The sequence below is a fragment of the Somniosus microcephalus genome, chromosome 20, assembly GCF_052327205.1.
Source record: "Somniosus microcephalus isolate GS21.2 chromosome 20, FLI_Smic_1.0, whole genome shotgun sequence".
Taxonomy (NCBI): domain Eukaryota; kingdom Metazoa; phylum Chordata; class Chondrichthyes; order Squaliformes; family Somniosidae; genus Somniosus; species Somniosus microcephalus.
Window position 1 is genome coordinate 52556848 of NC_141006.1, and position 27235 is coordinate 52584082.

Below are 27235 nucleotides of genomic sequence, written 5' to 3' on the forward strand. Positions count from 1 at the left end.
GAAGCAGCTGAGAATGCCTCTTCCATCCTCACCATCAACAAGTACAAGGAGCTCATGGACTTCTTTGTCACTAAGATTGAGACTATCTGTTTAGCTTCCTCTGCTGCTTACCCCCTTCACTTTGCCCAATAAAAAAAACTCTTCCCCTAGGTTTTCCCCACCCATGTCCTTCTCTAGTTCTTTCCTATCTCCCTTCATGCCATCTCTGAGCTCATCTTGTCCAGGAGACTCGTTTTGTTTGATCTTTCTGCAGCCTTTGACCACAGTCAACTACATCACCCTCCTCCAACACCTCTCCTCCATTGTCCAGCTCAGTGAGACTGACATTGCTTGGTTCCACTTACCTATCCAATTATAGCCAGAGCATCTCCAGAAATGGCTTCTCTTCCCACCCCCACACTGTTACTTCCAGAGGCCCCAAAAATCCATCATTGCCCCCTCCTCATCTACATGCTGCTCCTTGGTGACATCATCTGCAGACATGTGGCCAGCTCTACCTTTCCATCGCCTCTCTCAAGCCCTCCGCTGCCTCTGTTGTTACACTGCTTGTCCAACATCCAGTCTTGGATAAACCTGAACTTCCTCCAGTTAAACATTGAAAAGATTGAAGCCATTGTCTTCGGCTCCCGCCATAAAATCCCTACTCTTGCCACCAATTCCAGCTCCTGTCACGGTCACTGTCTCAGGCTGAACCAGACTGTTCGCAATCTCGGCATCCTATTCTACCCTGAGCTCAGCGTCCAAACCCATATAGTGGCATAATTTTGGCCATAAGTCACTAATAAATAAGTGAAAGTGCAGCTTTTGAATAATGTAGAAGGTAACAGATCAAAACCAATATATTTGTAAACCATTCATTATTCTATATGCAACTCTAGTTTTTCAATATTTAGAATTTATATTTATGAATAAAATATGCTATTGTTGTTGCTATTGGTTCATGTTCACATTGCAAAGCAGTACTCATAACTTCTTTATTACATACTATGTTTATGTTACTGCATGAAGCTTTAGTTGCTGCTCTAAGCTTATGTATTGTGTATTACTCTGCATATGGCTTTGTGTGTGTTTGTTGTTCTGTGTCTAACTGCATGCTGTTCTATGCATATGGCTCAATATGACTGTGCTGATCTGTGTATAGAGAAAGCAATAATTTTTGTTTGATAATTTTAATATAATAATAAATGGTTGGAAATTCTGTACAATCAAGCAAATTAATTGAAACATTGACACTATGTACCTCTTGGTACAGTACATTATTTGAAATAATACAAATATTTATCAAAAAGTTTTGGAACTACAGTAAATTTTGAAGGTTCACAGATTAATTGAAGCTTATTGTACTTCATTGGATAAAGTGCATAACTTAAGTGAAATTTCTCATAAAGATTCAGTCTTCAGCAATTTTAAAATACTAAACTTTCAGATACTTTTGTGGCAAAATACTGCATCCCCTTTAATTATCTTGTCCTCTGTTATATTTTTCTTCCCATTATGTCATTGCTGCATAATATTTTATTAGCATGGGCTACATTCTGTTATGAAGGAAGTTTAAGGAGGGTGGGATTATTTTCTTTGGAAAATATTAGATTTTGAGATGGTTTGATTGAAGTTTTCAAGACTACTAGTGGATCAGTGGGACAGTGATCAAACTTCTATTCCACTTTAGCTAGGTTTGGGGATTTAACATTCCCACTAAATTGGTAGCCTTAGTGAACATAATCTTTTCTTTTGCATTAGGAGCGAGAAGTATATTGTCAAGCAGTTCTTTTAATCCAGGCTGAGCGAATATTCATTTGAATAACAATGAACTCTATCTGTTCATGTGCCCAAGACTGGTCAAACAGAACTATACAAACACAGATTCAGAGACTCAGTTCTATTTATGTACCAGAGTGTACAGAAGCTTTTCAGAGTACATTGCGTCTAAACCTGAATGATATCTGCCAATTTTATAATGGGAACCGTGAGACTGGTACCACAACACTCAGTTATTTGTCCATGGTACCTCATTTTTAATTTTAAGAGCAGCCCATCGCACATCTGATTGTTAGCAGCAACAATCTGTAAATGAATACAGATCATAAACCACTTGGTGACATTTATGAGATGTGTCCCCTAATGAACTAATCCTGCCTCAGATGCAAAGGACTCAACAGAGCCCAACAGATATTGTTATCTGAACTAACACATTAACTTCAGCCAGAACAAATGAGTCCAACCATTAAAAGCTGCTCAGCCCATTGACTGTTGCTGAAATTTCACAGAGCTCCTCTGCTACCAGGTTTGCATGTTTTTGATGAATACGATTACCAGCCCCAACCGTTAACTCATATTTACCACAAAAAAGAAAACGGACATCAATTTTGGAGGAAAGAGGTCTGACTGGGGACCAAGCCAGTAACAGAGAGAGAAATTATAGTATGTAAGCTGATCTCCCATTGTGTTACTGATGGCAAGTTTAAGGATGCATTGTTTTAAAGTGAGAGGAGCACTATATCACATAACACACAATATTATTCTTCTGCCAAGGTGGCTCTGTGTTTAATTTGATATATCAATTTAAGGTTCCATCCTGTATTCATTGCAGTTGCTAAGGGAGGTGTGTCTCTAGATTGGCAGCTGATTGTAAATCCCTGGTTCCTACCTTTGGGAAAAGGCCAGCTTAGAAAAGAAATGCAGAAAATGACTGGTTTTCTCAATTTTTTAATATCTTTTTAAGATGTTCCTTGTTCATTGATAGTCACTCTATGGGTTCATTTATATTTATAGTTATTTTAGAAATGTGGCAGGTGAGATGATCAAAGTGCAAGTATGACTGAGACTGTGTGTGTGTGACACTTTCAAGTGCGCCTGATGCGCTAGATGGAAATAAATTAAGAGAATCTTTGGGTTTGAAATTGCAAAATATCAAACATTAAACTTCTAAAATGTTTCATAGGCAATCAATTCTATCATATTGGACAATTGGGCAGCACGGTGGCATAGTGGTTAGCACTGTTGCCTCACAGCGCCAGGGACCCGGGTTCAAATCTGGCCTCGGGTGACTGTCTGTGTGGAGTTTGCACATTCTCCCCGTGTTTGCGTGGGTTTTCTCTGGGTGCTCCGGTTTCCTCCCACAGTCCAAAGATGTGCGGGTTAGGTTGATTGGCCATGATAAAAATTGGCCCTTAGTGTTAGGGGGGATTAAATACGTGGGGTTACGGGGTTACGGGGATAGGGCTTGGGTGGGATGGCTGTCGGTGTAGGGACCGGGTGCTAGGGTTTGGATGATCAGCCATGATCTCGTTGAATGGCGGAGCAGGCTCGAAGGGCCGAATGGCCTACTCCTGCTCCTAGTTTCTATGTTTCTATGTAATTCATAAATATAAAGACCAAAACCGAAGAAAGTGAGAGGAAAGATCATGTTAGATCAGTGTTGTTCAATAGAAACTGCTGACTAGCACAGATGGCAACATGGTTTTAGCCACATGCATTAATTTTATTAGAAAACATTTTACATACACACACACTATACAGGTAAATGTACTGCACATGTGTATATTTACTTAACAAACATCTATCACCATTCACTAACCAAGGAAGTAAAGCATTCACATCAATCAAAAGACACAACACACTCTTCTTTTCATCTTACCATTTTACCAACAAACGCACAAAAAGGTTAAAGTTCACATGCATAAGCCATGCGAATATGAGTATTGAGACCACATGCCGAATGACAATGTCTATTACTTATTTACTAATCAGAAATACAATTACCCACATCTGGATTCCCAATTACCCCTATGTGGCTAGTGGCTAATGTATTGGACACCATCGTATTAGATAAAAAGGTGCAAAAATATATGTGTTGAACTTTTTTATTAACAAATGGTTGCATTCCAAGCATTATTTTATCAGTGCTTACAGCATTGTGACCAAATCCCTGCCAGTGCCAATGACAAGCAGTTTCTTTTGTTGAGATATCATGAGCAATGGTATTTCTGTGGTACACAATCTGTCATTGGAGAGGTCGTTGAGAGCCCTATTAACCAAATCTATGTGAGGTCATAATCTCTCCCCTGCGCAAGAGACCACTATAGAGCCACGGTTATTCACGGATGAATTATAAGCCATATAGTCTTGTAGTTTTAATAGAGGCCCTGTAGTGCTGTCTTGAGTGTTGAGATAGCCCTACCTTTATAGCTATGTTATTTGTTTGATTGATCAAGATTAGCCTGTCTTGAGAGGGTACCATGGCATGGGTTGGGTATCCAGGTGTCAGGCCCTAGGTCAGTTCCTGAGATAACGAGAAGTCAAAACCAAGTGCAGTTTTCAGGTAAGATGAGAGACAAATGGGCCGGGGGGCACCGATGAAATTCAAACCCCATTTTAAAATCGTACATTCTGTCCTTATTTTATGTATTTCCATTTCTTTATTTATAATAGAACTGCCAATATAAATTGTCACTAATTTCACCTTCCTTCCAGTGGTGGGTCTGCAGTGCCTCCACTAGGAGGGTTGGGGGTGGGGGGCAGAAAGAGCGTGAGAAGGTGTAAGCACAGCGTGAAAAGCTTACATAGGCAGTTTCCATTATAAATGTGGACTTAGGAATTTAGAATAGAAAGTTGACAGAATGTACACACAGATGTTAAGATTATTTATTGGCCTGGATTTTGCGGTCAGCGACGAAGGAACGTCGCTCGCCGGTCACTATGCTGACAGCTGCCCACAGAGTTTTTGTAGACTTTTGAGTGTAGACTTGCTGTCATCGAGCGTCTGATCCAGCATGTTGCCCTCTACAGGGGATCTGTGGTGTGTATGAGCAGGCAAAGCAACAGCAAGGCTCTTCAACCAATCAGTTTGAAGAATCCTCACTGAGACACACATGGCCTAAACCAGGAAGTATAAACCAGGAATTATAAATTAGATTTAAATCATGTACAGAAAGTGAAATAAAGATTGGGAAAGAAAGATGGGATTAACAGAATGATAAGAGACTGACAGAAAAAGTAAACAAAAATATTTTATTTTGTTTAAATATCCAACAATAATTTAATTCTGAAGGAATGAGACTCCACACTTGTAAAATTAAATTTTCAGGGCCAGCGAGGTTTGTTTGGCAGTAATTATGACTGATCACAAGATTAAAAATTCACTTACTCTTGAATACACCAGCACTAACTTTTTCTTAACTGGTGGGTAAGTACAGCAATTTCATGCCCTTACATTGATTTCAATGCTGAGTCTATTGGTGAGGTACTGTTATAACACAGCCTGTGGAGGAGCAGGGTAACTCTGACTGCAACTTCCAGATTTCTGCACGTGTGTGTACTCTGGAAGTTGCAGTCCAATTTCCTCCATAATAACGGTGAGCATTGTTAGGCTCACCGTTATTCTCAACACAAAATCCAGGCCAATATATTACTAGTCAACCTCCCATGTAATTGTAGATAAGGAATCAAGACCAAGCGCAGCCTTCAAATGAAGCAAGGTTAGAGAGCAAGGAATAATTAGAACAGGGTGTAAAGATGTAATGCAAGCACAACTTTTAGCATTCCTATATATTCACATTTAGAATTTAGAATGAAAACGATGTAAACTTGTCACAATGTAATTACACCCTCCTGCCAGTGGCGGGGCTGCAGTGCTTCCATGGGAGGGTGCCATTACAGCACAAGTTGACATATGCAGTTCCCATCATAAACTTGGGACCTTGACATTTATAATTGAAAACGCTGACAGCGAATGCATGCACACGTAGGATTTTTTAATACATCAAAAGCTACCTAAATAGGTCATGTTTAATCCAAAGCGAGTGAGCCTCACTGCAGGAGTGAGCTATAATAACAATAAGCGGCTGTCAAACGCTCCAGCTGTCCAAAAAACAAAATTTTATCCTCAAAGGCCGACGTTTCTGAAGACTCTCGTTGTTGTTGAAAGGATTGCTAAATGATCCTTTGCACTGGCTGCAGCCCAGCGCTGGGCAAGGCCGCCTGCACCGGATTCAGTTCCGGTGGGTTTGAGCGCGCGGGGGGGGTGGGGGCGAGGGAGGTGAGAGGTCAGAGGTGAGAGCTCCTCACAATCTGTCATGGCGAATGATGGAGCCGACACTTTGGCTTCCCTATAACTCGCAGCTCTGGCTGTAACGGACGGCCCGCCGAGCTCCAGCCGCCAGGACACTGGTGAGTCTCAGCCCCGAGCTGCGGCAAACGCCGGCAGGATATTTTTTGGCCGCCGGATCTCCTGAGCGGGGAGGTTATTATTGTGAGAGCCACATTGTTTGCAGTGTTTTGGTCGCTAGTTTTTCAGGACAACAATACTCCGTGTTGCATCCAAAGGGGGCTCCTCTGCGCGGAGTTTACGGACAGTTTAAATGCAAACGGATCTTTTGTTTAATGCTCGGTTGTTTTTCTCTCTCAGATTCTCACTGTACATAATTGTCTGTGAACTGAACTGTAATAAAACAATCCCTATACAGTGCGGATCACCCGGTAACCTGGAGATTTTCGGTGTGCATTGTTTACAGTTTTTAAAAATCCTTTTTTTAAAGATCTGTCCCGTTCGGTTGTTTTTTTTTGCACAGCAGTTTTTCTGAAACGGTATTCGCCATCAAGGAGATACGGGGCAGTGTAAAGTTTAAATATCTGGGATGTCTGATCTTGTACGGAGGTTGGGATTTATTCTACAGCCATTAATTTTCAGCGATGTGCGATAGTTAAGGTCAAAAATACTGGACAGATTACTAAATAATTTAGACACCAAGCTCTGCTACATATCTATATTTATTGTAGTTGGCTCCGGCTCAAGAGGTTACATGTTTAAAGCAAAATGGGTGTTGGGATACGAAATGAATGAGGCTTGACTATAATACAGAATGTTTAAATTGATTATGTTGCAAAGCAGAGTAGAGTTTGAGTTCAGTTGCTAGAGATACAATTCTTTAGATCTACAGTGTTTGAATTGTCTAATTTGGTTAAGGTTTTTGTCACTATACTGTATATTACATAAACAATGTGCTCTGTCAGACCACTTTAAAAAAAAAAAGGAATACTTATTAAAATTAGCTCCTGAGTACAATCAAAATATCTTTAATTTAAACACTGGCTTGAAATTATGCAGTTTCATATTTAGACAAGATTGCTTTTACTGTTATTTTAAAAGTGTTATCAGCCCATTTTAAACTGGTTAGCCACCTCCATTAAAATAGTGGACAATGAAATTTCATGCATATTGGGTATTCATATTCTAATTTTGCACAGTGTCATTTAAGGCCTTCAATCAACTTTATTTTATTAGAAAATTTTCTCCTTCAGTTTTGTGAGACTGGTCAAACCCTCTCATTCTTATGTAGGATGAGATTAGAGCAGAGTCTTGCATCTTACTGCGCCATGACAGAGTACGTTGGAGCTCCACTGAGGCTGGACCAAGATGTTAACTAAATCAGGTCTCTCTCAGTGAAGCTAGAATTTCAAAACAATAAAACATCATAAAACCTTTTCGTCAAACTGTTTATATTTAACCAGCAACTTAATATTTTAGTGAGCAGTCCAAAGATAATTGGAGAGCTGGTGATGGGAGTGAAACATGGCTGTACATTGGTAGATTGAAAGGTGATGGTGTGGGTTCTAGTTGGAAAGAGACCACATAGGAGGCCACTGATGAGATGGTAGAACTTTGTGCTGACTGTCAACAAACTAGAGGGACTGACCGAGGGAGAAATGGGTGTGATGACTAGGCCCATTAGCTTCCATGATGAGCTTGCTTATGATAATTAACTAATTGGAGATGAAGGGCTAATAACTGCCCAAGTGGTAAGCCAGCCCACTGCAGTGAGGCACTTTCTAACATGGAGGGACAGAAGATTGACAGTTAAATCCTTCTCTGTCAGTCTTTCATTTCCTTGTGGCAAGTTACAGAGGCACACTGAGAAGCCTGGGTCAGGTCTTTCCGCAGGTAGATGACTTGTGTCCTGGAGTGGGAGAGGTCAGGTCCTTCCGCAGGTAGATGATTTGTGTCCTGGAGTGGGAGAGGCCAGGTCTTTCCGCAGGTACATGATTTGTGTCCTGGAGAGGGAGAGGTCAGGTCAGGTCTTTCCGCAGGTAGATGATTTGTGTCCTGGAGTGGGAGAGGTCAGGTCAGGTCGTTCCGCAGGTAGATGATTTGTGTCCTGGAGTGGGAGAGGTCAGGTCTTTCCGCAGGTAGATGATTTGTGTCCTGGAGTGGGAGAGGTCAGGTCTTTCCGCAGGTAGATGATTTGTGTCCTGGAGTGGGAGAGGTCAGGTCTTTCCGCAGGTAGATGATTTGTGTCCTGGAGTGGGAGAGGTCAGGCCTTTCCGCAGGTAGATGATTTGTGTCCTGGAGTGGGAGAGGTCAGGTCTTTCCGCAGGTAGATGATTTGTGTCCTGGAGTGGGAGAGGTCAGGTCTTTCCGCAGGTAGATGATTTGTGTCCTGGAGTGGGAGAGGTCAGGTCTTTCCGCAGGTAGATGATTTGTGTCCTGGAGTGGGAGAGGTCAGGTCAGGTCTTTCCGCAGGTAGATGATTTGTGTCCTGGAGTGGGAGAGGTCGGGTCTTTCCGCAGGTAGATGATTTGTGTCCTGGAGTGGGAGAGGTCAGGTCTTTCCGCAGATAGATGATTTGTGTCCTGGAGTGGGAGAGGTCAGGCCTTTCCACAGGTAGATGATTTGTGTCCTGGAGTGGGAGAGGTCAGGTCTTTCCGCAGGTAGATGATTTGTGTCCTGGAGTGGGAGAGGTCGGGTCTTTCCGCAGGTAGATGATTTGTGTCCTGGAGTGGGAGAGGTTGGGTCTTTCCACAGGTAGATGATTTGTGTCCTGGAGTGGGAGAGGTCAGGTCTTTCCGCAGATAGATGATTTGTGTCCTGGAGTGGGAGAGGTGAGGCCTTTCCACAGGTAGATGATTTGTGTCCTGGAGTGGGAGAGGTCAGGTCTTTCCGCAAGTACATGATTTGTGTCCTGGAGTGGGAGAGGTTGGGTCTTTCCACAGGTAGATGATTTGTGTCCTGGAGTGGGAGAGGTCAGGTCTTTCCGCAGGTACATGATTTGTGTCCTGGAGTGGGAGAGGTCAGGTCTTTCCGCAGGTAGATGATTTGTGTCCTGGAGTGGGAGAGGTCGGGTCTTTCCGCAGGTAGATGATTTGTGTCCTGGAGTGGGAGAGGTCAGGCCTTTCCACAGGTAGTTGATTTGTGTCCTGGAGTGGGAGAGGTCAGGTCTTTCCGCAGGTACATGATTTGTGTCCTGGAGTGGGAGAGGTTGGGTCTTTCCACAGGTAGATGATTTGTGTCCTGGAGTGGGAGAGGTCAGGTCTTTCCGCAGGTACATGATTTGTGTCCTGGAGTGGGAGAGGTTGGGTCTTTCCACAGATAGATGATTTGTGTCCTGGAGTGGGAGAGGTCAGGTCTTTCCGCAGGTACATGATTTGTGCCCTGGAGTGGGAGAGGTCGGGTAAAAGATGGTGTACAAGAATAAATGATCAGTGATCACTATACAGTTTACATTCATATCAGGAAAAGAACAGCTGCAGGAGAACTGATTGGTATTCCACTGGAAATATCGTGAAGATCAAATGAGTATATGTTGTTGGGGGAATTGTTACTATCAGTTGGTAAGATAACTGGAAATACTCTGGAATTCACCCCATAAACCTCTCTGCTTCTCTACCTCTCTTTCCTGCTTTAAAATGCTCCTTAAAACTTACCTCTTTGACCAAGCCTTTGGTCACCTGTCCTAATATCTCCTTATGCGGCTCGGTGTCAAATTTTGTTTGATAATCGCTCCTGTGAAGTGCCTTGGGACGTTTTACTACATTAAAGGCGCTATATAAATACATGCAAGTTGTTGTTATATAGAAGCAGCTGTGTTTGATAGGCCAAAGACCGGTGCTGTATTTGGTAAAACTATAGGACCGAAAAGGAAAGAGGTAGCTTGTGTGTATTGTTTCAGAGCACAGATAAACTAAAAGGTGATGCATGATCTAAAGCTCTGCACCCTCAATTGTATGTTTAAAATTTATTTGTAGTCCCAAGGATGCGATGAAACGAGGTAAGAAAACTAAAAGGAAGTAGACTTGGGGCCAGAGTTTCTGCATGCAGGGAGTTTCTGGTCTATGCCTTCCTTTCACGGAGCAGAGATCAGGGAAAGGGGAAAGAAGATTCAGAGAATGAGTCTGCTGTATTGGCAAGGGAATGTTTAATGTGAGAGAACCTATAAAAAAAAAGGTTAAGAGATATGTGAATGTATTTTATCAGGAGTTCTGTACAGTTGCATGTGATACAGAAAAGTATATCTAATATGATTTTTATATTCTAAAAATACAAGATTGTAGTTTTCTGGTCCTGGTAATATTTGAAGAGATTGGAGCCACTTAAGTAGCTGCATCACGATGAAAAATTCTTAAGAGGCTTAGGAAAGGTTTAAGAGGCATTTCAATCCATTAGCATCCTTTGTCAAGACTGAAGGAGAGAGGGGTAAGTGGCAAGCAAAAATGAATGGAAAAGAAACCAAATGTGGATGAACAATGCAGAGTCTGCGGGCAAATGATGTAGCAGTCAAGCACCAGATCCGCATTTTGATGGCTGGTGAAGTAAAGGTGGTACTGAATGAGGTGGTTGCAAGAAAGTTGGCCCTGTTTGCCATTCTAAGACATCCATCCTGTAGGACAGCATTGCGGCATTACCTGGAGAGTTGTAGGCAGAGCTGAGGCTGCAGCTGACTGTTACTGTAACTGGCAGTGCTAGCCCTATGGTGCATGTTGGCAGCAGATGACACAACTCTGGTTCTGGTTCCCTCCTGACCTGGACTATGCAAAGAAGAGCAGGAGAGTTCCCCTCGTGTCCTGGCCAACCTTTATCCCTTAAGCCCAGATTTTCTGATCATGATCTCATTGCTGTTTGTGGGACCTTGCTGTGTGCAAATTGGCTGCCACGTTTCCCCGCATTACAACAATATCTACATTTCAAAAGTACTTCACTGACTGTGAAGTGCTTGGGATGTCCTGAAGTCATGGAAACTGCTATATAAATACAAGTTCTTTCTTTCTGGAGCCTGTGAAGAGTGTTCTCCATGTTTGTTGCAAGTAGATGTGCCTGGGTCTGTAGATATGGTTGGTGACATCATGTCAAGTATGGTCAATCAAGCTTTGTTGGCTTTTGATCTCTCTAGCATGCCTTCGTCATCCAGTAGCACCTAAAAGCATGAAATACTATGATTGGGATGCTTTTTGAAGAACCCTCAGCATTAAGATTAATTAAAGCTTCACATATTGCATTCCGGTCTGCTGTCATGTCCTCCCTTTGGACATGCACTACACCCTGATAAAGGAAAGTATTTGCACCTCTGTGTGTAAATGCAGGTGTTCGAGTACTGCTGGGTGAGTGCAGAGCACCCTTGGTGCAGCCTGACCTGCCTGGCTTTCTTCCATTGGCCGCCTTCTTGTAAAAAGTACAAGTACAGGGCGATTCCCACGGGGATACCCATTGTACCACTACTGTTAGTGTTGCAAAAAAATGGCTGTGCCACAACAATTACCGTAAAGGCTTCCGAACAACTAAGTGACAACAGCAACCAAAAAAAAGCAAGGAAAAGAGCTCAGAAATGGCTTGAACGTGTTGCTGAAATTTTCAAGCCTGTCTCTTTAAATCCACTTCTGTGCCTACAAATCTCGATGCCCAATTTAAATAGCAGGAACATGTATTTCTGAATGCCAGGAAATTGCTTGGACTATTAAATTACATAATTGAGGGGGATTTTATCGTTCTTGAAATGAAGCTGCCATCAAATCCATGACTGGAAATGCCAAATGATCAAAGATCCAGCATAACAGATCGCCCCTTTTTCTGATCGGTTACACCCAAAAATTGAGATAACCAATTGGAAAGTTTCCCCTGGTGTGTTTTGTTACATGACAACCAGATGTTTCCTAACCATTATTTCTTGGTACCTCTTGTATATCATTAATGATTAAAGCACAGAACCCAGATGGTGCATTGAACTTCTTGCCTGAGAATGTTATCTTGTTTTTTTTAAATGATGATGTATTTCTTCTCTGGTTTTTAAGTGTTAATGTCTTTACTCAAGCAGGAGCAGCTTAGGTGCGTACAAGGTAAACCATTCTGTTTCTTTGCCTCTCCCAGGAGACTACATGGCTGCGGGTGGGGGTGGAAAAGAGGAAGGAAGTGTTTAGTCATGATGCTCCGGCCATCATGAGTGTGGGGCAGGCTTGATGGACCAGCTGGTTTTTTACAGCCCTTAATTTTGTATGTCATCAGAACCCCAAGACTGTGCATTCACATTCTCAAACAATTCTGGTTTCATACCATATACACAATCTTTGGATTTGTGCTCATATTCTGTGGTCTAGGTTAAACCATAGATTTGCATCTTCCAGTAATACTGCCAACTGGTGGCATATATTTCTGTTTCCACCTACCCCCGCAGCTAAATTTAATTCAAATTTGTATCTTATGATATGATCAGGTATGGTTTACAAACCAAGAAAGTGAGGCGGTGATTGTGATAGCAAATACTGTAATACAAGGCACAATCACGGCATAGTGTATAAGGCCAGTTTGTGTAAAGGTGCTAGATTTTAGGTTATAAAACTAGTTTCTCATTGTATTGCGCATACATTGTAAAGTAGTACGAGTATCGCCATAAAACAGCACATTTTGAAGTACACAGTACCTTTTCTGAAAGTACACAAGACTAGAATGCAGTATATGGAAAAAGTAGAGTTTAGCCAATAGCACAATTAAACCCATGTGTAACAGCCACATTTTGGCCTGGCCTCATGAGGTGGCATCCTATTGCAGATTCAAACCTGATCTTTTAATGTATTGTTGGGACAGCTATTGGTGGCCTTTTGTACATAGGTGACCTTAATGTGAATCACAAATTATTAAGCACATATCCTACTTACTATATTCCCTTTTGTTACCGTAGTCCCGAAAGAGCAAATGTGATTTGATTTTTTTAAATATTAAAATAGTGTTAGCTTTCAATTTGACACCAGATTGAAAATACAGTCTTTAATCGCTTTAGAGTGAGATTGGGCGAATTTTAAAAATGTTATTATATAATTGAGGGACAACAGATGCTAACAATTAAATAAGATTAGGAACTCACCAATGTAAAAGCCTAATTTAACCAATGCACCATGAGAAAAAACTAAGTATTTTGGTTACTGATGTCCACTCAGCTTTACTGAGGTAACTTTCTGCTGCCATTTTCACCAATGTTGACCAGAGGAAATGGGTAAAAATCAGAAGGGTCTCACATCAGTGGAGCAGAAAGGTTAATCCCACAGTCTCTTCTGTGAAAATTTCAGTGGAGGCAAAATGTTTCCCCACAGCAGAGAAAAACACCAAGGGGGTGATTTTGCCAATGGGGGCGCGTTGGAGGCGGGACTGCTGCTTGTCGGGTTTTAGTCCCGCCTCCATCGACTTGTGGCCAACCCACGCTATTTTCCATTGATTGACCTTGTTAAGCCCGCCCAGCGGGTTTAGCAGGCCAATTAAGGGGAAGCCGGTTACAAAGAACGCCAGTGTATGCCGTTTCATTTTGACAGGTGAATTGTCATCGTTTGACCGCTCTGTGAAGCTGTCAAACACTGACATTCTCTGTTGTTTGATGACTCCTTGTATTCAAGACTCATCAAACCTATCTGCTGAGCAGAAATCAGATGGTTGTTGCATCAGAGAATGCAGCAGCCATCTGTCATCTCTGCCGGTGAGATGCGGGAGTCTCCGGTTCCCCAACTGTTGAAGCCTGCAGGAAAAAACAAAGGTAAGTAAACATTTTCTATCACTTTTCACTCACCTCACATACTCACCTCTCCACACTTGCACTCATCACTCACCTCCACAGCGCACTTTTGCACCCCTCCGACCCCCGCAGACACACTGCTCGCCTTGGTGATCCTGGCGGGGTTTGACGTCGGGAAGCCTGCACCTCTGGTGGAAAAATGGGGATAATCCTCTTAACTGCCTGTTAACTACCTGTTAACAGGAAGTTAAGTGGCTCTAATCCCCTTCCCGCCTCCAGGAGACAGGACCCGGCGTGGGTCGGCTAGCCGCCTCCTGGGAAGATGGCATGGAGACGGGTTGGGGCGGGGTGTGTACCGGCCCCAGATTTTGCCATTTTCCCAGCAGTTCTGCCTCCAAACCCACCTCCCCAGGGCTGGCAAAATCGCCCCCCAGTCTTTCTCAACATCTTGTATCTGGCTATAGAGCACAACTGGGATGATCTTGGGGAGCAGTAGCCTATTCAGCATCTCTACCGCAGAATCAAAAAAATAAATAAAATCATTATCTGCAACATAAAGTATTGAATGTTTGGTGTGGTATTTTAACAACAACAACTGCTTGCATTTATATAACACCTTTAACGTAGTAAAATGTCCCATGGCATTTCACAAGAGAGTCATCAGACAAAATTTGACACGAGCCACATATGGAGACATTAGGACAAGTAACCAAAACCTTAGTGAAAGAGGTAGGTTTTGAGGAGTGTCTTAAAGGAGGAGAGAGGTGGGGAGGTTTAGGGAGGGGATTTCAGAGCTTAAGACCTAGGTAGCTGCAGGCACGGCCACCGATGGAAGGGCGAAGGAAATTGAGGATGCACAGGAGACCAGAATTGGAGGAACGCAGAGCTGTCGGAGGGTTGTAGGGCTGGAGGAGGTTACAGAGGTAGGGAGGGGCAAAGCCAAAGAGGGTTTTGAACACCAGGGTGAGAATTTTAAAAATCGAGGCGCTGCTGGATTGGGAGCCAATGTTGGTCAGAGAGCACCGGGGCGGTGGGCCTTGGTGCGAGTCAGCATACAGGCAGCAGAGTTTTGGATTAGCTAGCTCAAGCTTATGGAGGATGGAAGGCTGGACAGGAGAGCATTGGAATAGTCGAGTCTAGAGGTAACAAAAGCATGGCTAAAGGTTTCAGCAGCAGATGGGCTGAGGCAGGGGCGAAGACGGCGATATTACGGAGGTGAAAGTAGGCAGTCTTGGTGATGGAGCGGATATGGGGTCGGAAGCTCAGATCAGGGTAAAATAGGACACCGAGGTTCCAAACAGTCTGGTTCAGCATCAGACAGTGAAATTACATAGGTACTGCATATAAACCCTTCCTTATATACAGATGATGTTAGGAGCTAGGTAGCTAGGTTCCAATAAAGTTACATGTATGTCACTAGGTACATAAGGAACCAATTTTTGAATTGGTTAGCAAGTTTACCATTGTATAAGTATATGTATATATATATTATTGTCTGGAATGCAGTTCAAACACTAATCCTTAATCTAAACCCTTGCATAAAATGTCTGTGCTGTACACAAAAAACTTTCAAAACTTTTTTAAAAAGCTTTCCGTGGCATGCTTTGCTTTCCGAGTCTCTCAAAACTGCAAACTGATTGATAGAAATTATGAATTAGTGACAGAATCTAAATACTGAAGAAGTACTTGGTGCATTAAACTGAAGTTGTTTATGGTTTGGGGTTTTCCGACTTTTACATAATTGCAACATTATTTATAATGGAACTTTTTTTAATGTAAAAAAGAATACTCCGCAAATGTTTTTACTTACACCTCTAACAGCTGCTAAAAACACCAGCAACACTGCAATATCACAGGAAATTGGGAAATCCACTAGTTACTTGTTATAATATTGTACTGAATAAATTTGCTGTGAAACTCTTAAATCAAATAAATACTTCATTGGGACACTATTAATGGGTTGTACGTTTTACTGTTTAGCAAAATACCAAGGCAGGTTCATTCTTTTCTAGGTTTCTTGATGAACTTTCATGTATGGGTATATTTATGAAAATAGTCAAGGTCGCCACAGTGAAAATATTGCGCACAGTACAGCAGAAGCCTGACCATGATCTGTGAACATTACCTGTAACATGCAACACACTTATAAACCTTCCTACATCCAGCCTATCTGTGAGAGCGTTCCTTGTGATTAGGTGCTGTAAATGCAGTTCACTTCACGAAAGGCAAGTGGCTCGATCTTGGGACAGGTTAGAGAATAATGGGCAATGCAAAAATTAAACCTGTTTTAATTCACTTACGGGCCATTTCTGAGGGATACTTCTTCCTGCAAAGGAGTGAACATAAGGACGTTAGCAAATAAATCAATAACAAGAAGTTTACTTATCCATCATCAGCCTCTATATCCAAGAAATGCAGGTGAAGACCCCAGTCTCCCTCCTCATGATGTTGACTCTAACTGGGATGCAGCTCCATGGATATGAGTAGCCATCTGGCACTTTGGCCAAATAGCCAGTTTTCATGTGTGAGCCAAGGCAATGAATGGCAGCAGGCTATTCATTCATGGAGGATATCATAGCCGAGCCCAATAATGTCCTCTCCAGATATCCACACCGTGCACTTTGCAGCAAGTGTCACTGGATAGAGACCAGGAGTGGGAACCCTGGCCGATGCTTTTTGTTTGTTTGATTTTTTTTACTCTCCAGCCCAGAAGTTGATTTGTATTTTTGATTGCAAGCAGTTGAGCTGATTCGATCATATCAGTTTGATTTAGGCCACAATAACGGGGACAACGTTCCTAAAATATACAGCTGAAGGGAACAGAATAGTTCGTAACAAAACCTTCAGTTTACTAAATCCAGAGGCTGCCTCTTACCTCTGACATCGTAAGGTAGCCCCAGGTTAAATGGAAAAAGATTCCCAAATCCCTCCCTACATCAATAGGATGAATCTGATTTGAAACTCATTTTCAAGAAAGATCTAATCAGTATCTTGTCCTGAATAAGATTCAGTCTGGAGTACAGTTGTATTATTGTTACAAATGGTCATCATCTGTAATGGAAAACAAAAGGTCAGTTATATATTGGATCAGGAGAATTGTTCCTGACAGTTATACCATTTTAGATTTAATCTGATTTCAAAACATGACTGTCTCTGAAAATATTTCACATTTTTGAGTGGCTAGTGGTGGTGGAGCCTCTCCGTACACATGCCAGCCACTTTATTCTGCCATCATCTAAGAAATTGCCCCCTCAGTAGTGGTATTTTTTTCTAAAATTAATGGAGGGATTAGAATTTATTACAATAATGAAAAATTGCTGTACTGAGATTTATAAATGACCTTCAAGCAATATTCCCTGAACTTCATCTTCTAAAAGACATGACCAGCAATCTATTATTCCAACAGCTTTATTTCACATTGCAGTCCAACTTTGTATTCCAAAACCAGATGACTACCTTACCAGCTGCCAGCCCTGTGTGACCTCGCATAATCGATTGTCTGCCATTGCTCTCGCAAGTTAAGCTGCAAGCACATTCAACCAAATTCTATCCGACTGTGTGGGCATGTTAGTCTCTGCAGATGTAGTCAAAACTACTCCAGGTCTGGCTGCCGGTTTGCCCTGCTCCTCTCTAATTATTCTAGCTCTTCCTCCTTACCTTTGGCCCAATAGAATGAATCACAGAAACAGGCCATTTAACCAATCGAGCCTGTGCCAGTGTTCTTCTCCACATGAGCGACCTAATCTAATTCCACTCTCTTACTCTCAATACCCTTTAATATTCCTCTTTTTAAAGAAGCTATCAAACTCCCTTTTTAAAGCATTTACGGACTCCCCTTCAATAACGGTGTGCAGCAAAGAATTCTACTTTCTAACCACCCTGAAAGATTTTTTCCAACCTCCCCTTAATTGTTTTTGTGATTTTCTTAAATTTGTGTCCTTTCATTGCCATCTTGCCAACCAATGGAAACAATACCTTTACTGTAATATTTTTCATAATCTTATTCATAAAATAGTCTAGGGATGGGCAATAAATGCTGGCCTTGCCAGCGATGCCCACGTCCCGTGAATGAATAAATGCAAAAAAGACCCATTATTTCACCCGTTAACCATTTTGACTCCAGTGAAAAAGCCCTAACTTCTCAAGTTCTCTTCATAACAATAACCCTTCAACTAATGAATCTATACTACTCTTGTTGCTTTTATACCTTTGCTAGAATAGACTCATCAAAATTGGACACAATACTTCTACTGCAGCCTAATTAAGGTTTTGTACAAGTTCAACATTATCTGCTTGCTTTTGTATTCTCTGCCTCCAGATATAAAACCAATGGCAGGAATTTCCCCCTAAAAAACGGGTGGGTTTGGAGCGTGGGGGCAGTTTAAGTGTTAAAAATGGGATTTTTCCGTCCTGATCCCGTCTCCAACCCGCCCCGGTTTTGCCAGAGGTGAGACGGGGGGCGAGCGACCAACCTGCTCACAGGGGGGCGTTACCTCAATTTAAATATTGTAATGAGGCTGGAAGCCTCTTTTCCCCCATCCATTTTGTGTTTAACTGCCTGTGGATGGGTTTCACACAATTCATGAAACCCGGCAGTTAAACAGATGCGGGGACTGCTGCAACCAGGAGGTAAGTGGCGTTATACCTACCTCTTGGATCCAGGGTCCCAACCATACCCACCCCCCTGTGATGGGAGGCCGCCGATCGCCTTCCCAGTCCTTCCCAGCCCCGGCCTCCCCCAAACCCCCCCAGGCCCGCCCCCCCCCCCCCCCCCCCCCCACACCCCAATGATGATGATGAGGCCGGCCACGATCCTCCATTGGCCGAACCCCCCACCACCACACCCTGATCCCCAACCCCTGCCGATCCTCTCTTTCCCGCCCCCCCCCCCATTCCCGACCCCTGCCTCCCGGGTTTCCCACCTGCCTCTGAGGCCCCTCGCCGCCAACCCGCCTCCCTTGAGAAAATTCCGGCCGTTCTGTTTGTTAGAAGTGGAGGGTCATGAAATGGTCTTCAATGTAAATAGCACCTATGGATTGTACTCAAATCGGGTTTCTTGTCATCAACAAAAGTGAGTCATTAGGTTACTGAGATACTACACGTCAGTGGCTGCTCTACTGCAGGACTGTCACACACTTGGGCCGGAATTTCCCGGGGTGTCAGTTGATGGGTCGGGTGGGAAAGTGGTTTTTTTTAACAATGGGTCGGGAACCCGCTGTCAACCCGCCGCAAAGCGCTTTTCCCAATGTCGGGTCTGTCAGCACTGAGCAGACCCAACAGACAGCGGTGGGTGACCCAATTAAACTAATTATAACGTACTTACCAGACCCTTACAGGGTTTTTTACTTTACTTTATAACTTTAACTTCATGGCCACGGGAACCACGCTGTTCGGTGACCACGTCTGTCAACCTGAGGAGGGAGTTCAGTGGCCATTGCTCCAGCTGATTACTTGACAGCTTCAAATGTACAGTAAAAGCTCCCGCCTGACAGAGATCACTTTCCTCAACCACAAGCTGTTCCTCACTGCATTTCCAGCACAGATTCAGCTTGCTGCAAGTCTTTCCACAAGTCTCCATCCAGCCTCACCTCATTACCTCTCTCACCATCGACAGATCGCTTCTGTCATCTGTACGTCAACTGCCATCTATTCCATCAGCATGGGTGCCATTTATACTGTCCTCAGAATCGGACCCTGGGCAGCACCAGGCACACCAGCAGCACCAACAACAACACCAACCTTCTCCGCAATCACCTGATGCTGCACAGGACACAGGGCATCAGCACCCGAGCACATTGCTGCCCCGGAGGCCAGGGATGGCCTCATCACGACCAGATTTACGTCACTTTACACTGTACACCCTGGTTGCCACATGATACGCCAGGTTGGCACCACCCCACACCAACACCATAAAGCATCCCTACAATGTCCAAGTCATTCCTTTCACACTCATCACCATTGTGGGGAGTACCGTTGTGTCTCACCATTCACTGCAACTCACTAAGCCACTTCCAAAGGTGCACACAAATCTGTCCAAGAATGCAAAGTGTTGAAAATAAAGGTTTCAATGTTTGACAGCACATTAACAGAAACTTTACATGAACATTGGACAAAACACCCAAGTGTGTTGTTAGTTGGTATGATTGCAGTAGGATGAGGGTGAGTGTGAAGGGTGGCTAGTGAGATGGGGAAGTGATGATGTAGACAGAGAGGGATGGGTGGAGGTGCAAGGTAAGTTGGTGTGAGTAAGGATGTGCAGGAGTAGGGTAGGGAAGGCAGAGTGATGGGGGTGTGATGACTTTGTACTAACGTTTCATAATAAAATGAGATAATTGAAACATTTGCACCACTGCACATAGGTCCTCCTGACCACATCCCTGCTAGTGCCCTCCTGTGCAATGTGCAACCAGGCTGTTTTGGTCTACTGGGGAGGTGTCTTCCACCCATCGGAAGGGAAGAGGACCTCCCTGCGTGCTGTGACTCCCTCCATAAGCATATGGAGGGAGTCATGGGAGAACCTGGGTGCAGCCCTGCACCTCTGTGCAGTGATTGTCAGTGTTTGCAGCACCTCAATGCTGTAGAACACTGACAGCACAATTGTCAAAATAAAGTTGGCCATGGTACCTTTACAGAAACCAGCTGATGACGCGTCGTGAATGACGTCACCCGACCCGCTTCCTCTGATTGGCCCGGGAGTCGCGCTGAGCAGGCTTAACAAGCCCTCTCAATGTAAATTCATTTTAGACAACGGGATGGAGCCAGCAGTGGGGCCGCGACCTGCCACCGACATCGCCCGCCCCAGACCCGTCAAGGTGAGCAAAATCCTGGCCTTGGACTTTACATTGAATGGGTGAGACTTGATTCCGAGGCACCAAAAGTACAAACCAGAGCTTCATTTTGATCAACACTGTTACAGACACAGCGGCAGACAGAAAGTGCAGTGTAATAGCAAGGTCTCGGGTGACGAAATACAGTAATTGATAGAAGTAAAGAAAACTGTGAACGCTGACATTAGAATGAAAATGGAAAACACTGCAAAAATGCCCAGCAGATCAATCAGTATCTAAAAAGAAATGTGTTCAGTTATGATAATGGGTCACAATAACCTACCTTTCTCAGATGCCGTCTGACCTGCTGTCTATTTCTAGCATTTTGTGATCTAATCATATTTGCTGGCATCATAATTTTAAAAATTCCCTTCCATTCAGTCTCTTAAACAGCAACATATCCTGACATCATTGTGATTTCAAAAACCAGGCCATATACATAGACCTGATTTACTGAGGCTCGCTCATTGGGTTTTTTCACAGTAGTGCTTGTGCTGCATTACAAAAAGGCTTGCCACTGATTTTTACTAGAAAGGCTTGGAGTACACAGGAGATATTGGGGAGATATTTCACTTTAATTGTACAGTTCATTCGCTGACACACCAAGTAGCAGGTTACAATTCTCATCTCGTTCTTGCAAAATCTAATGGTTTGTCGTTCACCCAAAAGCATTAAATTAGCATCCAATTGTTCACCAACCACTACCTAGGCACCTCACCAATAGACTGTAAATCAGGACACTTTATGCATAAATACAGAGTAGTAAATGCTGTTAAGGGTTCCAATGACATGTCATTTGTACTCATAATACAGCCTCAGGGTAATTTATATCCCACTCCCCTGTCACCTGTTTCTCTCACTAGACCTGCTGTTTGATGTCTTTGAGTCTCATTTCACAGCCTGTTATCTGTTTGGTGTTGCAAATGACACTAAATTAGGAGGCCTAGTAAGTTATGTAGCTGGGAGCAGGAGGTTACAAGGGGCATTGACTAAGCGAGTGGTAAAACTATGGCAGATGGAGTTCAATGTAGGGAAGTATGAAGTCATCCACTTTGGATCTGAGAAAGACAAATCAGAATATTTTCTTAATGGTGAGAGACTAGGAGCTGTGGAGGAGCAAAGGGATTTGGGTGTCAAGGTACACAAATCACTAGGGTAGTACAAAGAGTGATCAAAAAGACTTATGGAATGTTGGCCTTTATCTTGAGGGGTTTGGAATACAAAAGTGAGAAAGTAATGCTTCAGTCATACAGAGCTTTGGTCAGATCCTATCTGGAGTACTGCGTTCAGTTTTGGGCACTAAACCTCAGGAAAGGTATAGTGGCTTTAGAGGGGGTACAGTGCAGATTCACCAGAATGGTGGTACCAGGGCTTAAAGGGTTAAATTATGAGGACAGGTTGCATAAACTTGGTTTGTATTCCCTTGAGTTTAGCTGTTTGAGGAGGATCTAATGGAGGTGTTTAAAATGATGAAGGGATTCGATAGGGTAGATACAAGATAGATAGAAAGAAACGATTGCCTCTGGTTGGGGCATAATCTTAAATTTAGAGCTTGGCCATTTAGGAGTGAAGTACTTTTTCATACAAAGGGTAATGAGAATACAGTATGTAACTCTCTTCCCCCAAAAAGCTGGGTCAGTTGAATTTTTCCAAGACTGAGATCAATAGATTTTTGTTACATAAGGGTATCAAGGGATATGGCACAAAGGCGGGTAAATGGAGTTGGGGTACAGATCAGCCACGATCTAATTGAATGGTGGAATAGGCTTGAGGAGCTGAATGCTCTCCTCCTCTTCCCATGTTCCCAAGATTCAGTGCTCTTCCCTCTCCTCGTGCCCCATTGAGAAAAAACAAGGGAATGCTATTAGGTGTGGGAAATCCTGGTAGCATTAACGCAAGGAGTAGGGCCATCTGGTGACGCTACACTGCCACACAATTGAAATCAGGAACACAGAGTGAGGAGTTGTGAACACAGACTTTTGTCCCATTATTCCTGAATACAGATTGTTTGAGCATTCCAGAGAGTGGCTCTTAAGAAAACTACTGCTTTAGATTGTGGCCCTTGACACAGTTTAATAAACGACACTGTTGTAAACCAAGGACAAATCTAAGAACTTTGTGAATGGTAACTGCACCCAGAGATACGAGCCTGTTACATCTTTTCCAGCATCTGTTGTTTTATACAATACACAGACATCCATCTTAAGAGGCATTTAAATGGTTAATATTACAGTTCAGTTAATTAGGCTTATTTACACTATTGAGAATTACAGCTGCGGCCATCAGTAACAGATACTCACAGGGAGGCAGAGTATCTGCGAAAATAATAAAACGAGCCATTCATAAAATTAGATATTCAGGTTATTTTTCTCAGGGAATTAATTATGCAGAAAATATCATACTAGCGTTTTTAATTTAAAGTTGCACAACCCTATTCTGTTATGGAATAAATTAATGTCATTTAAACTTTGACTGTAGGAGCTTTTAAGGAGAAACCAACAGTTAAAATGGACAAACATTTGTAAAAGATTCTTTAGCAGCATGTCTTCTCCAAAATTAAAGTTCCCTCAGAGTGCAATCATGGAACAAATCTAAAACATTCCGCCTGTATTTAGGATAAGATTTTTTTTGCTTTGTTGGTTCAGATTAGACATTAAAAAGCCTGTGTAAAGGTGAGGCAGAAGGTTACAGTTAAACTAGCAATTTTCAAATTGCTTTCCTTGAGTCTTATAGTCCCTCAATCAGAATGAGTTTTCTGCTGTGTTTTTGATACATTCTGTTGGGTACAGTAGATTTCAGTAACAAAACATTGTAGTACCACACAGATTCAGATTACTTTTAGAAGCTTTTTCTATTGTAATTCAGTGTTAGTTAGATTGGTTTGGAATGAGGTCAAGTTGCTGTCTTTAGGAGTCGTTTCTCCGTGTTGCAGCTTACGTTGTACAGACTCTCAAACGGGAATTAATCTTCAATATAATCTCAGTTTCATTACATCACTCCTGGCTGTTACTGTGAGTGTTTTTCAGCTGATGTTCTCATGGTTAGTATATTCTGTGGTTATTTAAGCCTAGGTGGCTACAAGTAATGGCTTAGGTTCAACTGCCCCCCACAATTTTCTGCCCTGAAGGCAATGACTTGCTAGGTTCAGAGAGTGCTGGCAGCTCTCTGGAACCTCACCTAAGTGGTTATTCTTTATGCCCGAGTCTAGACCGCAAATGCCAGCAGACTATTTGATTGGAAGGGGCATCACAGCCAAGCCAGATTCTGTCCTCGTGCAATGTCCAACTGTACACGTCTAGCAGTTTTCACTGGATGGTGGTTAGCGGAAGAAACCCCAGCAGTTATGTTCCCCTGTTCCCTAGCCCAGTGAAACTGAGGCAGATAGTAGCCCCCTAATCTTGCTCAACTGAGGTCAACTAACTCAGTACAGAGATGGCACATAATAGACTAATGACTAAGGTCAGAGCATGCGGAGTCAGGGGACAAGTAGCAGAATGGATAGCTAGCTGGCTGCAAAACAGAAAGCAGAGAATAGGGGTAAAGGGTAGCTATTCACAGGGGCAGATGGTAGGAAGTGGGGTTCCACAAAGATCAGTGCTGGGACCACTGTTGTTCACAATTCATATTAACAATTTAAACTTTGGAATCAATAACACAATTCTAAATTTGCGGATAACATCAAATTGTTGGGGGGGGGGAGGGCGGAATAGTCAATACTGAGAAAGACTGCAACAAATTACAGGAAGACAATAATAACTTTGCAGAATGGGCATATAATTGGCAAATTAATTTCAACACCGGTAAATGTGAGGTATTACATTTTGGTAAGAAAAATAGGCGTCACATTACCTGGAAAATAAGAAAGAAAGCCCTGCATTTATATAGCGCCTTTCATGATCACCAGACGTCTCAAAGCGCTTTACAGTCAATGAAGTACTTTTGAAGTGGAGTCACTGTTGTAATGTGGAAACGCGGCAGCCAATTTGCGCTCTGCAAGCTCCCACAAACAGCAATGTGATAATGACCAGATAAGCTGTTCCTGCTATGTTGGTTGAGGGATAAATATTGGCCAGGACACCGGGGATAACTCCCCTGCTCTTCTCTGAAATAGTACCATGGGATGTTTTACTTCCACCTGTGAGAGCAGACACGCCTTGGTTTAACGTCTCATCTGAAAGACAGCACCTCCGACAGTGCAGCATTCTCTCAGCACTGCACTGGAGTGTCAGCCTAGCTTTATGTGCTCAAGTCCCTGGAGTGGGACTTGAACCCACAACCTTCTGACTCAGAGGCGAGGATGCTACCAACTGAGCCACAGCTGACACATAAGAATCTAAATGGGGTAGAGGTGCAAGGGGATCTGGGAGTACAAATACACAAATTACTAAAAGTAGCGACGCAGGTTAATAAGGCCATAAAAGCAAACCAAGCACTAGGGTTTATTTCCAGAGGGATAGAACTGAAAAGTAGAGAAGTTATGCTAAACTTGTATCGAACCTTGGTTAGACCACACTTGGAGTACTGTGTACAGTTCTGGTCGGCATATTATAAAAAGGATATAGAGGCACTGGAGAGGGTGCAGAGAAGATTTACAAGGATGATACCAGAAATGCGAGGGTATACATATCCGGAAAGGATGAACAGGCTGGGTCTCTTTTCTCTTGAAAAGAGAAGGCTGAGGGGTGACCTAATAGAGGTCTTTAAAATTATTAAAGGTTTTGATAGAGTGGATACAGAGATTGTTTCCATTTGTGGGAAAGAACAAAACTAGAGGCTATAAGATAGTCACCAAGAAATCAAATAGGGAATTCAGAAGAAACATCTTTACCCAGAGCGTGGTGAGAATGTGGAACACGCTACCACAGGGAATAGTTGAGGCGAATAGTATAGATGCATTTAAGGGGAAGCTAGATAAGCATATGAGGGAGAAGGGAATGGAGGGTTATGCTGATAGTTTGATGAGGAAAGACGGGAGGAGGCTCGAGTGGAGCATAAACGCCGGCATGGACTTGTTGGACCGACTGGCCTGTTTCTGTGCTGTATATTCTATGTAATCTTATGAATACTTAGGTAAGACTGTCGTATGTTAATATTTACAAGCTTGCCCCATATACATAGCAAATTCTGGAACATCAAATAAGTTTAATCTTCCCATAATTAATGATTTTATTTCCTAACCCACAAAACAGCATTCCACATAGGATGAATGCAGATTGCCATGCTGGTTTTGAAAATGTCCAAACAATGGCATGAAATGATAGAGAATTGCTGAACGTCATGTTGCTTCCTAACTTCGTACTGATGAAATTCTAATGATCCACTGGGAGTGTGGTACTCACAAAATTATTTGCATTCTGTTCTTGGCTCAGTGCAGGAACCCTAGATTTGGCCTCTGACGTCATGCTGTGTCATCCCTGGGTGCTGGAACCCTGAAAATAAGCAGGGAATCTTGTGGTGGCCATGTTCAACTCTCTAAACCATTGGTGACATTATAAATTACTCACTCAGGGAAGCTTAAATGTATTTTTTTAAATTAAGAAACTGGCAGATGGTCTCCCTCAGTGGCTCAGTGAGTAGCTAAGCTATATGAACCGGGACAGTCCAAGGTCAGGTGGTGTAGGGGCAGGGGAGCTACAGTTTTCTGTGCAGGGGACCCCCCACAAATCCTGTGGATTGCTTGTCCTAAAATTTACAAAACGATGCAATGGAATGTGGAGTTTGCACATTCTCCCCGTGTTTGTGTGGGTTTTCTCCAGGTGCTCCGGTTTCCTCCCACAGTCCAAAGATGTGCAGGTTAGGATGATTGGCTATGATAAATTGACCCTTAGTGTTAGGGGGATTAAATACGTGGGGTTACGGGGATCGGGTGGGATATGTGTCGGTGCAGGCTCGATGGGCCGAAATGGCCTCTATCTGCACTGTGGGGATTCTGTGATTCTGTGAATGTATTGTGACCTGCAACCTGGCATCCACTTGTAATGAGATTTTTTTACTTTTACCGTTGTTTATTTACAGAAGTATTAAATAAACATGAATAAAATCAGCACCACTGTTTTGTGCTTGTTTGATCTGTAACTTCAACAGGATTATCCCCGTAATAAAGAAAACTGAATTAAAACTAGCGCAATTCCAGTGATGAAGATGCCATAAGTGCAGTAATTTGACAGCTTTCAAAACTCCAAGGAGCAGACCTGTGATCACTTTATTTATACATTACAGCCGAGTCTACCAACTGAAGTTCAAGGGACTGGATTGTGTCGAACAGGGATCAAAAAGAGAGAGTGTGTGTTGCTGTATGTCTGGCGTGTCTCATCCTGAAAGACCTAGTGCTATGGTGCAAGCCATGGAAATTCATCAACAGGGACAGTGGCCGATCTGAATGGTGGAGAGTCCTTCAAACACGTCTCAAAATCCACCACCGGCTTCATGATGGATCCCCATTGCTAGACTCTTTCCATCAGCCTTTGGTACAGGATCAGATGGTTCATTTGAGGCATAGTTCTTATTTGCTCCCTCCCTCTGTCACTGCCTCATCTCTCACTCCACTCACACACCTTTAGGAGTAATGACCTTGGGACCTCCTGGCAGCCTTTTGCAGACTCCCGTTTGAAAACCACAGGCCTAAAATTGTGAAACTGAACCGCT

General features: G+C 43.0%; 1 protein-coding gene and 1 long non-coding RNA gene across 5 annotated transcripts in view; one reads left to right on the forward strand and one right to left on the reverse strand.

Annotated features, from left to right (window-relative positions):
- Nucleotides 1-3460: 3460 nt before the first annotated feature.
- Nucleotides 3461-5988, reverse strand: LOC147103243 (uncharacterized). Its single transcript, XR_015072929.1, has 2 exons — nt 5773-5988; nt 3461-4876 (listed from the first exon to the last, which is right to left on the reverse strand). It is a non-coding gene; the product is annotated as an uncharacterized LOC147103243 (long non-coding RNA).
- Nucleotides 5989-6064: 76 nt separating this feature from the next.
- Nucleotides 6065-27235, forward strand: part of LOC147103244 (homeobox-containing protein 1-like) — an 85009-nt gene continuing 63838 nt past the window's right edge. For all 4 annotated transcript variants that reach the window (XM_085962685.1, XM_085962686.1, XM_085962687.1 and 1 more), the window contains exon 1: nt 6065-6168. The gene's annotated coding sequence lies outside the window, so the exon portion shown is untranslated. The remainder of the gene's footprint in view (nt 6169-27235) is intronic.